We start from the raw sequence: 19,905 nt of genomic DNA on the forward strand, positions 1-19,905 counted from the left end.
AGGCAGATGAAATGCCAAATGTAATGGTCGAGTTCAATTATGTTTAGATTCTAGATGAATCAAGCAGAAAAACTGATATTATTTTCTTTAAATATTTACAAAGTAATTGTAAATTCGTTTTTAATTTTGTTTATAAAAAAATTGTACATATTTGATAGCCTCTTTGTATGGCTTTTGAGTGGCAAGCTGAAGGTCTCGGATTCAAATCACGGCGTGCGCAAGTAAATTTTAGCTGATTAAGTTGTGTTTTTCAGCAATGTGGCGGGGGGAGGGGATATGTTAATTTAGAAACATGTTGAGAACCTCCCCTACTCTATCAGCAATATAGGGGGGGGGGTGGGGAGGGGTATATTAATTTAGAAACATGTTGAGAACCTTACCTACTCTATCAGCAATGTGGCGGGGGGAGGGGGTATGTTAATTTGGCTGTTTCTGAATATAACTGGGTTTCCGTACGTTTATGAGCGGATTGTTCTTAGACTCCGTGATACCATTATCATCTCAAGAAGATACTCACTACCACCACCACTCTCCAGCCTTTTCTGATTATCATATTTTATTACATCACTGTATTAAGGATTACGCCCATTGTTCAGTGTTCACTCTGCTAATACCAAAGGGAATTATTAAGAATGGTTTAATGGTTCTTTATGTATCTGGTGTAAGTATTGTCTTCAATGTACAGCGATGTTTTCGCAGCATTACGATTTGTCAAGTGATCGTAAAGATTAGCAACGTTTATTGGAATAATTGATAACCTACTTTATAAAAGGTTTGATTTATAATATTTACTGTTTATTTTATTGGTTATGCAGGCGTCTTAGCGTATAGCACGATCTTAGTCACCGAAAATGCGGTTTAGAGATATCTCTTAGTTATCAATTACTATACAATAATTTTATATTATATTACAATTTTTGGTCCTTGGATTAAACTTATGTTTTGACCTTCAATTCTCGGAAGGACAGTACTAGCCACAAACATCATATTCCATTAGGACAGCTTAGGGACAGATCTGACCCGGGCGTTCATACATTATTTGGTATTTTTAATTTTTTTTCTGTAATGCGTAGATATGTGATTTATTCAGCATTGGAAAGAAATAAATGATCTCCCTTCACAGTTTGTCTCAAATATTTAAGCTTCATTCCATGGATAAAATTGTATAAAATGTCAAACGATATGATTACAAATTGGTGGAATTTTTCCGTTGACTGTTGAAAGTTTACAAATTATTTACGTATATTTTTATTTATGTAACACTTTTCTTATTAATTTCCTAAACAAAATGACTGTCGTTTAAACAGTGTTCGGAAACCCGCTGTAAAAACGGGAAACTGTTGAATCTAAATCACTTTTGGAGTCAATTTTGTTGTATAACTTCTTTCGATTTGAGCTTCCGTTTTCAAGTGAATCGAAAGATAGAATTTTTTAGGTCAAATTTGAAAAGAAGAAACTAGGGGGTTAACATAAGAAGAAATTAGGGGGTTAATATAAGCTGTGTAACGTGTTTTGAAATGCGTCGAAGCATAGACCCGGTTCCGAAAAATCGGAGCTGTCAGTTTTTCCGACACTACATAATGTCAGACAAACGCGGTAGAAAACAAATAATCAATCATCAATAAAATGCTATAAATGTCAGACTAACTTGCTTGAAGAATAAAACGCTATAATGTCGGACAAACTGGCTTGACGAATAAAACGCTATTAATGTCCCACAAACTGGTTTGACGAAAAAACGCTATAAATGTCGCACAAATTGGCTTGATGAATAAAACGCTATTAATGTCGCAACAAACTGGTTTGACGAATAAAACGCTATAAATGTCAGACAAACTGGCTTGACGAATAAAACGCTATAAATATCGGACAAACTGGCTTGACGAATAAAACGTTATAAATGTCGTACAAACTGGCTTGACCAATAAAACGCTATAAATGTCGAACAAACTGGCTTGACGAATAAAACGCTATTAATGTCGGACAAAGTTGCTTGACGAATAAAACGCTATTAATGTCGGACAAACTGGCCGGTCCTTTAATAATATATTCAAAGAACACAATAATAAAATACTGTCAAAATTTGCTAAACATCTCTTTGATAAAAAAAAACTCACTCAATTATAAAAATAAGCCAACTCCGTTTCATATACAAACAAAGGCCGTAAGCTCAACCTTTTAGTGCATTTGGAAAATAATAAAAATTCTAATAATACAAAAGCTCTTGTGCAATCAAATACAGATAAATAAATTGAAAATTATTCAAAATAGAGGCATGCGAGCAGGATTGAATAGTAGTAGGTATTCTTAAATAATTATTATGCAGAATGAACTAGGAATGTTAAGTGTGAGACAGTGAATAATCTACAATACACTAAGGACGGGTTGTTTCGGAATATTTGAACAATTCATCAAATTTCAACGTTCATTTTCAAGTTCTGTGAAAGATTTTTTTAAGTTCTGTTTTTATTTCAGTGTTGTCAAGCAACTAGCCTATAATGATATAATAAGAGAACTTGAATTGGACTTTCACAGATCCCAGAAATGAACGTTGAAATTTGATGAATTGTTCAAATACTCCGAAACAACCCGTCCTAAGATTTATATTAAAGCTAAAAATAAGATGCTCCCGAAATACGTTTAAGTATGTAAATTTTAATTTCGCAATACGTGGCTACCCCACGAGAAACTGTAGAGATTTTAGACTTCCAAAAACAAATTGTAGCCCAAGTGGAACGGATTTGCTGTCTCTTGTTGTTATGTAAAAGGCTCGCAAACTAGGACTTGCATATTATTATTTTCAGGATTTTGAATAAGACACCTGCAAATGAGAAACCAAAGAGTAAAGGGATGAACTCATTTTCACATCCACTCTCTTCGCAGTCAGCTTGGATGCAGATGCATAAGGGATGGTACGGAGATCACACAGAGAATAGATTTCAGAACTTGAGAAGGACCAGCAAATAAGAAGAAAAGCATTTACTTTTTTCCTAATCAAATCAGCAACCTACCGACCAAGAATAAACACGTTTAACAGAAAATGAGCTATCGATGTGTCTACCGGTAACTTTTCGGGTGCATTTAAAAATCATTGTCGCTTTATCAGTATTTTTTATGAAAAACCTTCGAAATTTTTCGTGTACCTGCGCTAGAAAATGTAACATTGAAATTTTAAAGGAACCATGAACTTGGGAATCTAATTGTGCATGAATAAATATACTATTTGTAAGATTCTTTGGAAATCAAAGACGGCTGACAGCAATAAAGCTGGATGATAACTATGACCATGTGGATAATAATAATAAATGATTTATTATCGTCTTTTGTTACAAGTATAGATGGTGATATTCTCACTGGGATTTCCCATGCTGAGGATTTCGTGCTGCGTTTTTAGTGCGGTTGAGTGGTTTCTGTTTCAGTTTGTATTTGTTGTCAGTGTTTTTTTCTATTTCTGATCTCCCTATGTTTTGTACCACCTTTTTAGTTAGTTTAGTTCAACACACTTTTAAAAAGTAATATAAAGTCATTAGAAACGATGAAATTTTATTTTTTAACCTAACCTACTTAACCCAGTTAATAAAGTTTTTGTTTCATCACTTTCCATGACTTTATATAAATTTTTAAAGATGTGATGAATTATCATTTTGATGATTTATCCGGTCACTCACAAAAAGGTAGCCGCCATTGACGTGAGTGAGGGTAGGTAACGTATCCTCCATATTCTTATTAATTTTCAGTGCAAAGATGCAAATCTTTTAGCGGGATGAAATCACAACCCTTTGCTACAATAACGACGGCAGTCACATGTGTCTGCTTCCAGCTCCGTGGCGACCAGTATGCTTTAAACAGAGACCCTTGTATAAATAAGGATACCGCGACGTCCTCATTCCTTTATCCTTCAGGCTTCAGCAACTGTGATAGCATAAAGCTATGGAGCTCGGCTTTGCTGGAATTCAAATGCGATAATGCGGAGATGCAAATATTCATTTCACCCACTCGTCCCACAACCAGGTATTTTTTATAAGGTAGTGTTTTAGGTACTCTTGATGCTTTTGACAAGTATATATTTTATGGTGACCGGATAAATCATCAAAATGATAATTCATCACATCTTTAAAAAGTTATATAAAGTCATGGAAAGTGATGAACCAAAATTTTTATTAACTGGGTTAAGTAGGTTAGGTTAAGTTAGGTTAAAAAAACATTTTTTTCATCGTTTTTAATGACTTTATATTACTTTTTAGTGTGTTGAATAGTCACTGTTTTGAGTTAGCATGGAACCATATTATATACCGCGATACAATAAATTTATCTGACCTACAAACAACAAAACGACGACTGCAAATCGCCAATGTTCAAACAACAGTTTACGTCGACTGGAAATGCTTAATTTAATCGACTGATTCATTTCTCAACTGTTTTTTGTTCGTTGGCGAACTGCAGTCAAGCTCGGGAACGATACACTTTTGAGTATAATTATCAAATTTTAGTAATTTTAATATTTAAATATCAAATTAGTATGAAAAACCTTGCAAAACTTATATATAAATTAGCCATTTTACCTCTTATAACGTTATTTCATCGATACAATAATTTAAATAGAAAAAATAAATGTTATTTTTATTTGAAAGCGCTGAACATACCAGATGACACTTTGTGATTCAAATTACAAAAATGAAAAAAAAACCTTAGGGTGCTTAAACATATTTTTGTACATAAAAGTTGAAGGGTGGTAAACATTGTTTTCTCGTTGCACCGATTAAGTCTTTGCGGTGGTTGAAGAAACTTTCCGAAGAAATCGTCATAATAATTTATGGTGGCCATAATTCAGGGGAATAAAAGGGTTCCCAGTAATTACTCTCTTCCCGGTTGTCACCATGATTTAGGACCTTTTGGGAAAGAAAGCCAAGACGCGGTGCAAGATTCTGAATTTATGAGCTGTTTTTGTTTTCGCGTTACAAATAATGATCATTAAAAGAAGCTGGTTTTACGACATACGATATCTCAATAAGCAATTTTTACATTATCTTTATCGTTTCTGGACTCTACCAGATTAGCCGCGGCAAATGAAAGTGTATGACTCCCCTTTCTCGTAATTAAATATGATAAATTAATATCTAGCGTTTAGGTAGGAAGGTAAGTGATTTTTTAAGAAAACATAATATCTAGTGTATATGTTGAGCCCCATTCGAAATAAAAACTATATGAGAAAAGCATCGATCAAAATAATACTTCAATGGTGAAATTACTGAAATATGTTACCTTCCGATCATCCTATTAATTTCCTTTGTTATTTTGCTCCCCATTTCCTTCTAAACTCAAAATCTTCCTCAGATTGGATATTTTAGTCATAATCCCGTCGGCCCCAGGCAGTCTAAACTTGGAACTCTGGTGCAAAATTATATCAAAAACTTGAGATCGAATATAAATTAAACTTAATTTAGTTACAACATTTTATATACCCAGCGCTAAAAGAAGTAACAAAAACAAGCGGTTGTAGAAAATCTACTAATGATGTGCGTATTTACATATTTTCCTCGTCACCTGAGAGGGTTATATTATTTTAACATGACAGATTCCAAACTCGTCATTAATTATCGTCACACTGAAGTCACATCCTGGGTAGGTAATTTTATCCATGGCAAATGACAAAGGAACGAGTGAGATATAATTTCTGCCAAGATGTTTGTCAAACACTCGCTGCGAATCTCCGACTAATCCATTAAACATTTGTATACCTGAAAGTGACCGAGCTACCCTCACCCCACAGGCGGTGGAAATGGTTGAAAATGAAAACCTCCCCCGTATGCCGGATCTCTGGAGATCTTAAGGCAATCCACTCCCTTTGTCTTAAGTAAGCGTAATGCCAACATTAATTTCATATTACAAACGTCTGAAGCGGACAGATTCCAGCGCTCATCCTTTAAGAGGAAGGGATCTATAAGAGGTGAGTCGGGAACAATGGCTGTCCGCAACATCCGACTTCTCTTCTCACACAACGGTCATTTATATCCGGAGACGATGCACAATCATTATTTCTGATACTGATTATGCGCCCGTCGGAGCAGAAGTGATGGAAAGTTCAGGAGACAACAGCTCAGTGTCAATTAATAGTTAACATTTACTATGAAGACAAAAGCATTTAGAATAAATATTCATACATCCGTAATGTGAGCAGTAAGACAGATGCATATTAGATTTGTTTATCCATTAATATGCACCTATACATTAATATGGTTTGTTTATTAATTAACACCCATTTTAACTGCAAAAAATTTGTTATTTTATTACATATTAACAAAAATCGGAATCTCTTCAGATAAATATAAAAATTGTTGTTAAATCAACAATTTTTCAATTCGTCTGCTTATCAAAACAACTCCGTGATACGATTTCCAAATTGCACGGATTATGCATTACATCTTACCTGCAAATGATTTAACACTACGCAAAAATACGATTTCGTTCTTATAACTCAAGGGCCCTGTCATATTTTGGAAAAAGCATTAAATAAAATAGGATTTCTCGATGATGGCGCAACAGAAGAAAAGCTTTGACCACCTACCCGTGTAAACTAAATAAAGGTATCAAAGATTTGAAAAAGAATCTATTATCTCACTTGAAAATATACGTACCTACCTATCTTGCATCACTTCAAATACATTAATCCTTTATCTGGTTCCTATTTCCTACATTTCATTTGGAAAATCACGTCAAAATGAAAAAAAAAACTGTTCAATTCCGATCCGCGCAACTGGTACCATATAATTCCTTCCCATTGTTGTCCGTAACAATTCACCCTCCACCGCCCTCTGCTACCCTGATACTCTAATATCCCCATCCGCCGGGGGTGGCCAAAGACAAAGACCCTTGGAGGATATTTTACATTGGTCAATGGGCAAACAGTTTGGGGAAGGAGGATAGCCCATCAGGGCGTTTTTGAATGAAGAATTTACGTCAGAGAATCGAGTCAAAATGAGTCGGTATTATTATAGTGTCGGATCTAATTAGTAATTAATTTGTTAAACTCAGCATCTTTGTTTTTTTGCTATGCATGGCGTTGGGAACATTTATGAAGCTTTACAACTCAGATATCGATTCATTAGAAATCGCACAGAAAACGATCTTAAATGTAATACTAAAAAAACATAAACTGAATGATACAGACCAAATATTCAACAGTTAAAGACGTACTAGATATCCGCCAATTATATGTTAAAACATTACTAAACTACATTTTTGACCAAAAACACAATTTTTAACATACAAAAAATATCACTAACAGACCAGTTAGACAAGCGTACAAAGAAAATATAAAAACTCTGACATACTATAAAAGCTTTCAACAGTCTAACACTTGAAAATAAAATTGAGGAAAACAAAAATAAATTCAGGCACAAAATTACAAAATGGATTAAAGAACAAAAAAGACAAAATTACCTAAATTTCATAACATAAAATTATAAAACGTTCACGTAACACAAAAAACCAATATAAAACACAAATCACTCACAAAAACACAACATATAATATAAATATACCGATTTTAACTTTATTTCATTTTATTTCTATTTACTTAAATTTTATTTTACTTTAATTTTGAATCTATATTTTGAGTTTAAATTTATCTTAATCTTATTTTTTTTCTTCACAAACATTATATATATTTTATTTAAATGTATTATGAATTTTTTGTATAATAAAATACAGGCCTCATCACGGGTAAGCCACTCAGTGAGGCCATTACTAAATTGTACTAAAAAATGTAAAATATTTTACCAAAATAAACAAATAAATGACAATAGCCCTTTCGTAAAAATATATGCTGCTTTCTCAAACTATAACCGATTGACTAGTTTCATTTTTTATCAATTCTACCACGCTAATTAATGACAGTACAAGATTTAAAAAATATAAATCCTTAAATTTGAGAAACTAAGCTGTTATACACCACTTTTTATATTCTGACAATTATCACATGGTGTACCTCAGGGCTCGTATCTAGGTCCAATATATTTTTTTTATTTCATAAAAGAAATTAAGTCGTTAGAAAAAAAATAACCATTTAAAATTTTATAACAATCCTTAATTATTAATTTGTTTGTAACAACTCCAACACGGCATCATAATTGTATACACCCGTTCACCGTATACAGAATTTTGGTAGTGATTATAAAGATGCTTTTGACGTATTTAACGTATAATATTAACAGATCTTAGTAGAATTTATATCGGAAAGCAGATCAACAAATCTAATTCAACAAGCTGCCTAGCCCTGCTTCGACTGTATGTATTCTCAATCTACTATTTTTCCATTTTGAATGGTGGAGTATTTTGTTTTTGTGATGCTATGCTTATTATGTTAACAATAAACATGTGAAAGCCCAGCTGGACGCCAAACTCAAAACAAATATAAATATAGAAAATGCATACATTCACAATTAAAGTTATTCCGTTAGGGATATTTTATTTAATGCAAACGATTTGGTATTTATCAAATAAATCGCCGATAGTTGTGTCAAGTATTTTTGTCCAAATTTTTTAATTTTTGTAATCCACTTGTTTGCTTTTTCTACCATCCTAACTTTCTTGAAGCAGTTGTATAATCCTGGTGATATCCCTCACATAATACCCTGCCAACTGTCGCGGTCCACTCGCCTCGACAACAATGAAACACCAACTATTGTCTTCACAATGATGCGAGGCTGCTGCTCCGTGGTCCGACTGGTTAGGCAGTGCGGCCGTTTTGCACTATGAGAACTGAGAACACATTGTGTTGTGTAACGTATTGCAACTTGTACAGAATACTTCATGTCCGATAGCTTGTCTGTCCCATCTCAATGCGGGATGTAATTCACAAACTTGAAGCGTCTGAAGTTGGCAGTGCGCGAACTCTCGTCTATGACTCATACCTACTAACAGAAAAACCTAATTAAAAATACAATAACTAATAAATACTTGTGTCCGTACATGTGAATCTAGAATTGTTTTAAAATTACAATAGTATATAATATATAATAAGAATTTCTTAGTCAAAGCTTCGATTAATTTTGAAGTTATGCAATAAAAATTGTAATTACACGTTAGCACAATTCCCCACGAATGACGATACTTCGAACCAAAAACAATAGTGAGTTTTTAACACCCTAGACCATTTCACAAGTTGTTATGTAGGATTTAATTATGTTCCCACTAAACACATCATTTTAATTGAAACCTTATTTGAGTATAATTTCATAAATATAAGAAGAATACATTTTTGGTAGAAGAGTTCTAATTGAAAAATAAATGAAGTTATGAAGTGTTAGTAATATATAATAACTAGAAGTACCCACTTGCCTATTTGAGTAAATTTATTGAATTATAATGACTATCAAGTATCAAGTAACAATTTGAAACGCGTTGAAACCACTGAAACAGCATTTTAATAACGTCACCTACCGTCAGTCCCCTCAAACCATTATAATAATACATTTCCAGAACCCTGTAAAAAAATCTGACTAACGTGTTTGATATCTACGAGCAGACTTCCATTAAACTTCAGCGCGAAGTTTCACGTGGAGAACAATAGTCTCCTGGCTGGATTCAAATCAGCCGTGCCAGGACTCGCCGGACCGGAGGGGGTGGAGGAAGTCACCGATACGGATGGAGTCGATGAAGTCGACCGAGTGGAAGAGAGGTCTATTGATGTTGGCACACTCCGAATGCTACTCAATCTGTGATACGTATCTACGTCATGGAGTGTACGCACTGTCTCGGATTGTACAGATTTAAGGAAGGGTATTTATTACTTTTTTTATATACTAGCGCGGACCCGTGAAAAATCGTGGTATATAAAATTGTTGGTTTCGTAAAGCTGAAAGTATTTATAAAAATAATATTTCTAAAAAATAAACCTGTCAGTTTTTTATAGGAGATCCGAAATTTAACTTTCGAATGAATACAGTTAGTATACTTAAAAAATTACGACATCTGTTAAAAATTTAAAGCAAAAGAAATACACATTTCAAACATAGAAATATATAAAATAAAGGTAGGTGTAACGTATACAAACTCATACAAAATATAGGTAGGTATTAAGTATAGAAACCATACAAAATAAAGGTAGGTATAACGTATACAAACCCATACAAAATATAGGTAGGTATAACGTATACAAACCCATACAAAATATAGGTAGGTATAAAATATAGAAACCATACAAAAAAGGTAGGTATAACGTATACAAACCCATACAAAATATAGGTAGGTATAACGTATACAAACCCATACAAAATATAGATAGGTATAAAATATAGAAACCTTACAAAATAAAGGTAGGTATAACGTATACAAACCCATACAAAATATAGGTAGGTATAACGTATACGGTGACCGGATAAATCATCACAATGATAATTCATCACATCTTTAAAAAGTTATATAAAGTCATGGAAAGTGATGAAACAAAACTTCATTAACTGGGTTAAGTAGGTTAGGTTAAGTTAGGATAGGTTATGTTAAATTTTTTTTTTCACCGTTTCTAATGACTTTATATCACTTTTTAAAAGTGTGTTGAATTGCCACTGTGTTGAGTTGTAATGGAACAAACGTATACAAACCCATACCAAAAATAAATTTATAAATGTTGCACATCTCACACAAAAATGCTCTATTATATTTATTAGGAGAAGGCCACCTGCGTGAACGCGTGTTCAGATATATTATGAATGACTTGTATTTTATTAGGAAATGGTCATGTAGGCACATTTTAGACAGTATATTATCTTTATAAAAAACCGTACTCATTTTTCTCCGTGTATGTAGACAAGTAGGTATATATTCTAATTAATAAATTTAAATTAGGCTTTATTAGCCGCTCATAAGTAATAAATACCTAATGGCATCGTGTATATTTAGTAAATATTATGCAAATAAGGGGCAAATGGTTCGCCGGATATAATACTGCATCGTTACCAGTTACTGATGCCATAATGTCAACATCATAAACACTCCGGATTGTTGAATGATTAACGAGTTTAGAATTAATGAGAGTAAACATGCATACATTCATTAATTTAATTGATATCAACTTAATACTGAACATTGTTTCTGAGACAAAGATCGAAATAATGCTCCTTTGTTTGGTGATGTACCTGCTAGAAGTGGGATTATTCAATTTGAGTAACAATAAATTGGTTTCCAACTAAAAATTGGTGCAAGTTGTTACAAAAACATTTTCTTTCTTTGGATGATTTTTTCTTCTCAAAGACGAATAATATGCAAAATACAAACAAATTTACGGATTAAACTTGAATACTTTGGCGTTTGAGTCTTGAGAACACGACTTATTGCAAGCGATCACCGAAATGATTTTCTCGGTAGCGCGGTAATTAATTAATCAATAATTGCATTCAGATTCCAATATTTCCATAAATATCAACAAATATCAAAAAAATTCTACAAACATCAAAACATCTTAAAATATACCCAAATAAATACTCACAAATGTGCATAGATAACTACCAACAACCATAAACCATAAATATCCAACACCAATCACGTAAACAACCATAAACATCCACAAATATCCAGAAGCCTTCAAATCCATAAAATTTTGAGTGCTTTAATTATGGCCATGAGTGACCCTTGCGGAATTCGTTCACGCTCTATTTTAAACAGGACCCAATCAAAGAACTTGAGGAATACTTCAAAATGCACATCATTAGAACACTTTATACGGCGATATACTTGAAGGAATGCTATATTCCATTCCTTAATACCAACGGTTTAGAGTTGCATCTTTCAACTTAGAGGAATTTACACAGAAATGGCTACATCTGCTTTGAAAACTCTCTAGACTAAAGTTTTAAATATCTGACTGAAAACATTTTAACCAAACAGATAAATATTGAGTTAAACTCTCGCAGAACCAACTTCTGAATGTCGAAGCGTAAATTCAGATGGTAGTTAAAATACAAGAACACACATTCGTTAGTGAAAACGCGAAAGTCTTTCATTAAAAAAAAACGGATTGAACTTTTTGCCAAGTCAAATGATATCTCATAGGGTTGGTACCGATTTTCAATGAAAAACCTGAAAAGCATAAGTATTATAAGTAAATATAATTATTTATCAAACTCCGCATTTCTTGAGCAAAAACCCAAAAATTATGAAGCATACAAAAACATGTCATGCAGTTACTAAGCGAACGGGCTACGTGCTTAGAGCTCAGCGTGTAGGTTGTGCAATTAAAGTTGATGCGAACAACTCATACTTATGGTTGTGTGACAGTGGTGTCCTTATAAGCATAGCTGAGTTAGTCTTTTATCTTGCTTTTACCGACTAATTACATATATGCAAGCAATCATCTGTGCGAGTACTCTGTTCGCAACAACATTCGCTGCGATGCTCATAAAAGCTGAAGTTGCTTTTAAAAACGATTTTGAACAAGGTTATTTCTGAAACATAGTAAGAAAATGAATATTTCAACAAGTAATGTGCAGAGTAGGGAAGACAAGACGCTTTTAGTGATTTGTGCGAGTATTGAGAATAGATTAGAAGGGGAGACTAATGGAAGTTTTATATTTGCATCAAAGCTTTCACGGGGTCTTTCATCATCAACGACTTTAATCTGACTTTTTTTATTAATTGCCTGTCCTCAATACAACAATCCGATACCACTCTTAGCGTATTGGATTGAAATGGAAAATAAAATATTTTATCAAAATTAATCTTGTATTTTCATATTTATTGGAAAACTATTTGATATTTATAATAATAATAATAATATTTAGCTAATTTATATAGTTTTTTTTACTATTTCAAAGCATTTACAATATTTTGACTAACAAAAATAATAGCATTTCATTTGAACACTTAAAAACAACCATGAATCCCGAAATAATTTAAATCCGAGAGCAGTGTCGTGCAAAATCATCAAAATCCGCCACCGTGCGCTGCAAGAAGCGAATAAATATATTTGAACATTTTAAACTATTTATCATACTTTCGGACGCTTGGGATTAGTCAACTCCAATAAATGTTTAATTAATGCATTTTCACACTTTCTATCTGGTAATATCCCCATGACGTCATCGTTCCAAAATTCCAAAGTGATTTATATACCTTCTTGCTTGTATGAGCGAATCAATCTCCTGGCTGCCGCGCAGAAAAGTAAGATCCGAAAGTAATGTGGTCTACACACCATTCAATTTGGCAGTAAAACGGATGTACAGCAAGGCTGCGGCGATCAAATTGGATGGTGAATAGGCACAACCGACAACCGAATTTTTATTATTCCGCTGCTGGGCGGTTGGAACGGGATCACTTCCAATTTCCCTCCAACCAAAACCAAGTTGGAAGTTGGAACATGAGTAGGCAAGACTCCAACCAAACGGACGGACGTTGTCAGCTACTAGCGACCTATAATGATTATTTTTTTATATTATTCCATGCTCAGAAGTGAAAAGGACCTCCGAGGACCTTCGAGGCTTGTAGGATATTTCGGGACAGGATATCCGAAATCAAGAAATGGTAATATTAGTAGATAAATGAACAGTTATCGAGGGAGAAATAAAGGCCCCACTTTTTAAAAATATTTATTACATGATGTAGTGTATCGTATAGGCGATCATGCACGGCCGGAGACAGCCGAGGTTTGACGAACGCTTCCGACACTGCTCGGGGAACGCGGGCAGTGGGACGGACGGGAGGCGCGGGCATTTGATTCCTTCCATGCAGCTGGACTGGATTGTACTTTTAACAACTGAGTTAACAATAAACAATACTACGTATAATAGAACCTTTTTTATTAAAACAGCAAGAACATTACACATGAGAACATCCTTTTACAAAGAAATGTAAGTTATACACCTTTTCTTAAAAGTAAATAGTATCTAATTTTTTGCTGTACCATTATTACTATAATATTATAATATTACTTATGTTAAAATAATTTCAAAGGATGTCCGCACGATAAAAAATGAGAATTGCTTATTTATTAAAAAACCCTTCAAATTATTAGTGATCCGGTTAAAAACTGGAGTGCAGGCCGTTTCCTGATAAACTGTTAGTAAATTCCTAACACATCGGAATGCGGAAATATTATAATATTAAATATTTTGATTTTTATTCCGACATCGTGATAATACGTTCGTATTTTCGTTAAGAGCCTGAAATCCCGTTTTTACGAATAATTTTAAAATTTTGTACATAAATTAGCAATATTCAACATTATTAATTTTTCTCGCTCCAAAGTGTCCGTATAATTTCCGTATATTGGGTCAACACCACTATTTTCTCGTTCCAAAGTGTACGTATAATTTCCGTATATTGGGTCAACACCACTATTTTCTCGTTCCAAAGTGTACGTATAATTTCCGTATATTGGGTCAACACCACTATTTTCTCGCTCCAAAGTGTCCGTATAATTTCCGTATATTGGGTCAACACCACTATTTTCTCGTTCCAAAGTGTACGTATAATTTCCGTATATTGGGTCAACACCACTATTTTCTCGCTCCAAAGTGTCCGTATAATTTCCGTATATTGGGTCAACACCACTATTTTCTCGTTCCAAAGTGTACGTATAATTTCCGTATATTGGGTCAACACCACTATTTTCAACTAAAAGTCATGATGTTTGTTATTTGTTTTTTAAACCAAATCACGGGTAAGGCCGGGTAGTAAAACCAGTTATAATATTTTTAAAACTGGATACAAAGAAGTACATAGTTTAAGTAGGCTTTGAAATTCGTTGAATTTGCGGATTTGAAGAATTTATACATATACAACAGAAAAAACAATCACTATAATAATTACTTTCATATTTTTCAGTAAGTTTTCAGCTTTGTGAAATAAATAAAAAATCTGAAAAGTCATTGCATGCCACTGGCAGAAATACAACTGCATTAAAAAATCCTTCAATTGCTCATAGAAGTTAAAAGGATAGCTGCTTCCGAGAGTAGAGAGAATGGGATATTGTGTGCATTTCATTTTTTGGTAAACAAAATATTTCTAGAACAATAGTCTCTTTTCCGGGAGCTCCGTCGATGTTTCTCATTTCCCTGACAATCCACGTTATCATGCAATATACAAAACAATATTTATTTGTTTTGTTTCATTTTATAACAAAGGAAAGGGATAATAATAATAGTTAAAATTTTAAATTTTATGAAAATATCTGGAGTCGATGGGTTTATTATATAGAAATAAAAAAATATTTAAGAATACTAAAATGTATAAGAACAAAATTAATTAGCATCCTACTATTAAATCTGTCTGGCAAAGGGCTTGCACAGGTAAATGAAGGTGTGATACCAGATCGTTCTTGATGCGAAGTAGTAGATTCCGGTTCTTCACAGCAACTGTCCCAGTTTATATTTTATCCAAAAAATAATGCTGTAGTCCATTGCGAAATAGCCTCGCGCTGATGGTCTCCAAAAGGGTCCCTCTTAACCAATCAGGATCGGCAGATGTCATCCGATTCCATCAATCCAATGGACAATGCTCCATATGCAAAAGCCGATGCTCACAAAATTGGCGAATGTATTCATCGAACCTCAGCCAAGAGGAATGTCCGCTGCTCTGGACTAGTGATCAAAGAATGCCCACTGCTTCCAATGCAAATGACAGATTCTAGCTCCCTCAGGTTTGGAAACTCTCCAAATCAAAATTCTAGGGCTGTCAATTTGACCAATAGCAAAATGACAATGTGTAGGTACTTAAAGGTCCCACACACCAAGACCATAGATGCGATGTAAGTAAAGTGATGCACCCACCTTGTTACAAATCTTATATGTAATATAAAAAGCACTTAACAGTATATAAATATTTTCTTAGATCATTTTTATACCAATATTTTTGTGCAGTATCCATCAAGCATATTCGTTAAATAACTTATATTCATGTTCTAAGTACTTTATGAATGGATCGGTTTAAAGAATGGAATTGTTATCAGACCCGGTCCTGACCCAAACTTTACCTGGTGCTGGTAAAAACCTCAAGTGCTCTGTGTTCTGTTAGGTATCATCAGCGTCTTGGCTCCTTGGCTCCTTGGCCGACCCTGGGTGTTATTATTGTTAAAAGGTGAATCAGGTTTCTGTATATTTTTTCATGAAAGTCAATTTTTGAACCGTCCAAATGATGTATGTGTTTACCTGCTTCCAAAATATTGTTGATTATATTACAAGGTACAAAGATATACCTTAATCTAAATAAGCGGTTTATGAAAACATGTGTTTTCATAAGTCTAGAGATGCTCTGAATTGGGGAAATGTTGGTGGAGAGAAAACCATTTTAAATTTATGTCTGATCTATACGAAATACTTTCTTTTGGGTAAATAGATACCACGATCAATACGATTTAAACAAAGTAATCTTAAATTTATCGCGACTAGCATAGATTCAGTGGGGACTATTCTTTCGAATCGTGTAGAATACCTGTGGAAACCCACTGTTGAGAACAACCAGCCAAAATGAACCAAATAAAATCAAATAATAATATTTATTGTGTCGCTTTTTACATTAAGCTCACTAAGTTGGTAAAGACTACCTTTCTACCAGTTCACCTGAGCATCCCGCTGTCATTCATTATTATTATTATGGGAAAGCTGCTTTTATTATTGTCTCCCGCGAGGATGCCGACAATAGGAGATATGGAGATGGGGTTTGGGGGTTGGTTATGGGGTGGGTATGGGTGAGGTTTTGTCCCGGGTAGGGGGAACCAGCTTGGGGGAGTTTGAGGTATAAAAATGATTTCAAGGGCTGTGCAAAGTAATACCGAGAAAATATTAAAAGGTGCAATAGACAAAAAACGGATAATTTATATTCTCATACTAATGAAATACGAAATTCGTATTTATAAATATAATTTTGACAATGTCTTCTGTTAGAAGATCATCTATATTATCAGATGATTCAATTGCAACAAATTTTCATGGTATGATAGAATAAAATGTATTTTTCAAAAAATATGTTTTTATTTATCTCTTTTTAAAGCACAATCCACTTTTTTCTCAACTGTTCGTGGCTTAGATACCTGTGTCCAGACCCTCCCAAGGAGCGCACGGGTGCAATACAACATCGAGGCATTTTAATTACAATTATTAATCAACTTTTGTAACAACACTGTTGTCAGTCGTCAGTGCATTACTGCACAGGAATAAGCAAAACCGTCAGCTCACTAGCGCCAAATAACGATTCCAGATTACCTACTACACAACAAAACAGAGAAAATAATTTAAAAAACGTGAGAAACCAAGGTGGGTGCTTTACCAATTGTACCACCGATCCATTGACCTTCCTGCCATTTCTATCAACCACCATGTTTCCAGTAAAACACTATTCAGAGCAAGAAAGTTTTTATGAAAATATATATATAATACATAGGCGTAAAGGCAAGTGGCAGTCCCAAATGGGTGGTTTACATTCCGCGGGGTGGCAAGTTGGCTGTATCCAGGCGCCCCCAGGTACTCCCAAGTACCCCCAGGTACTCCCAGGTACCCCCAAGCGGCAGGGGGGACACAATCGCATGGGATGCTGATATCATTCAGTTTCCACGGCTGAACGACATATGATAGCAGTCAAAGGATCTTCTTTTGCCTGACGTTGAATACACAATATAAGCCTTGCCATGTTTTTATTGTAACTGCGTATTAAATATGAATTTTGTAATAACGGGCCCGAGAGCCGCTGTTGCTGACGGAAATGCTCCAGAATTCTGGAATATTTGGGGAAGTTTTGGTTTGTGAAGACTGCTGCTGTTTGCTATTTATGGTTTAGTTGGTACTAACGCGAGCATTCTGTTTGTTTTATATGAAAGTGCTTCAAACGGTTCAATCTATCCGGGTTTTCGGTGAAAAATATGCGAATGTTATATGTTGGATTTTGTTCCTATTTTTTTTCACATGGCTTCGCCCGATTTTAAACAATTTTTCACCAACTTTCTTAATGAAGCACATGGCGTCTTGTCTAAATTTTACACATTTAAGCTCCATAGCTAAGGTGACCTAATAACTGAAATATTTGCGTTAACTCAGAATTTACAGAGTAGAGAAATCCATCAGAAAATTGGTATCCATGGAGGAGCATATACTATCACCGGTGAACTCTAGCATCATGAAAATTGTATTGATTTTCCTGTCTGGAAATTCTAGTAACGTATTCATATTCCTCAAAAAGCTTGCACATGTAAAATTCCAGAAAAATGAAAAAATATTTTATTCCAAACTTGACGATAAACAAAATACTATTTTGAATAATAATATTCCGTTGGCATCTGAATCAGATATGCGCGATTTTTGGACTAAAATTTGGAGTAAAGATATAAAACATAACGAGTCCCTGGATAGAAAATGAAGAACTCAATTTTTCAGGCATTGAACAAATGAGTTTTTCTAATATATCGGTTGAATTTTTAACCAAAATTATTAAAAATACTCATAATTGGAAAGCCACGGGTTGTGATTGGATACTTAATTTTTGGTACAAACGTCTGACTACTTTAGATCCTCTTTTGGCAAAAAATCTTTCAAAATTTGTCAGTCAACCACAAAATTTTCCAAATTTTCTAACTAATGGCATTACTTATATGTTGCCCAAAAGCGAAAATATTAATAATCCTTCTCAGTACAGACCCATTACATGTTTACCGACAATATACAAAATTTTAACCTCTTGCTTGACAGATTTAATATATACTCATTTAGATGAAAAAAACATTTTATCTGAACAACAAAAAGGTTGTCGCAGAAAACATATGGGATGTAAAGAACAATTAGTTATTGATTCTGTAATTCTTAAACAGATTCACACTCGAAAACGTAATTTACATACTTGCTATATAGACTACCAAAAGGCTTTCGATAGTGTCCCGCACTCGTGCCTGATCAAAGTATTAAATATATATAAAATTAACCCCATTATTATTAGCTTTTTGGAAAATATTATGTCCTTTTGGAATACCAATTTACTTATCAATTTAAAAGTTAAGAAAATAGTAATACCGGGCATCTCAATTAAAAGAGGATTTTTTCAAGGAGACTCATTGAGTCCTCTTTGGTTTTGCTTAGCATTGAATCCTCTATCTAAAATGTTAATTAAAAGCAAGATTGGAATAAAAGGTAAGGGTAATACAAGGGAGAGTAGTACAATTTCGCATTTATTATATATGGATGATATAAAATTATTTTCGAATTATGAACAAAATTTAGAGAAAATGATCGAGGTAGTTAAAAACTTTTCAGATGATATCAAAGTGACTTTTGGTTTAGATAAATGTAGAACGAGTAATATAGAGAAAAGCAAAATTGTAGATGGGGACGAGAGTATATTTAGAAATTTCCAAATTACTACTATGAAAAGGGATGAGGTTTATAAGTATTTAGTATACCCACAATCAAATAGATTAGACCATACTAGTATTAAAAATGATATTATGATTAAATTTCAAACTAGGATGAGGAAAATTTTAAAATGCAATCTATCTGCTAAAAATTTAGTAAAAGCAATAAATACTTGGGCAATAACTCTATTAACGTACTCATTTGGCATAATTAAATGGTCTAATACAGATTAAGATAACTTGGAAAGATTAATTAGAACTACGCTAACAAAGTTTAATTGCCATCATCCAAATTCAGCTATAGAACGAGTTAATTTACCTAGAAATTTAGGAGGTAGAGGTATAATCAAAATAACTTCTTTGAAACATAATCAGGTAGAAATGCTAAGAACTTTTTTTCCATAGGAAAGCTCATAGCTCAAAAATGCACAAAATAATTTTAAAGGCAGATAGAAATATTACACCTTTAAATTTATACGATGAGAATGCAAACATTTTTATAAATCCCAACCAGGAATTATTAGATTCCTGGTCAAATAAAATTTTACACGCAAAACACTTCAATTATCCCAACCAAACGT

This window comes from Hesperophylax consimilis, chromosome 2 (assembly GCF_061612785.1).
Source record: "Hesperophylax consimilis isolate HC1 chromosome 2, BYU_Hcon_1.0, whole genome shotgun sequence".
In the NCBI taxonomy this organism is placed as follows: Eukaryota; Metazoa; Arthropoda; class Insecta; order Trichoptera; family Limnephilidae; genus Hesperophylax; species Hesperophylax consimilis.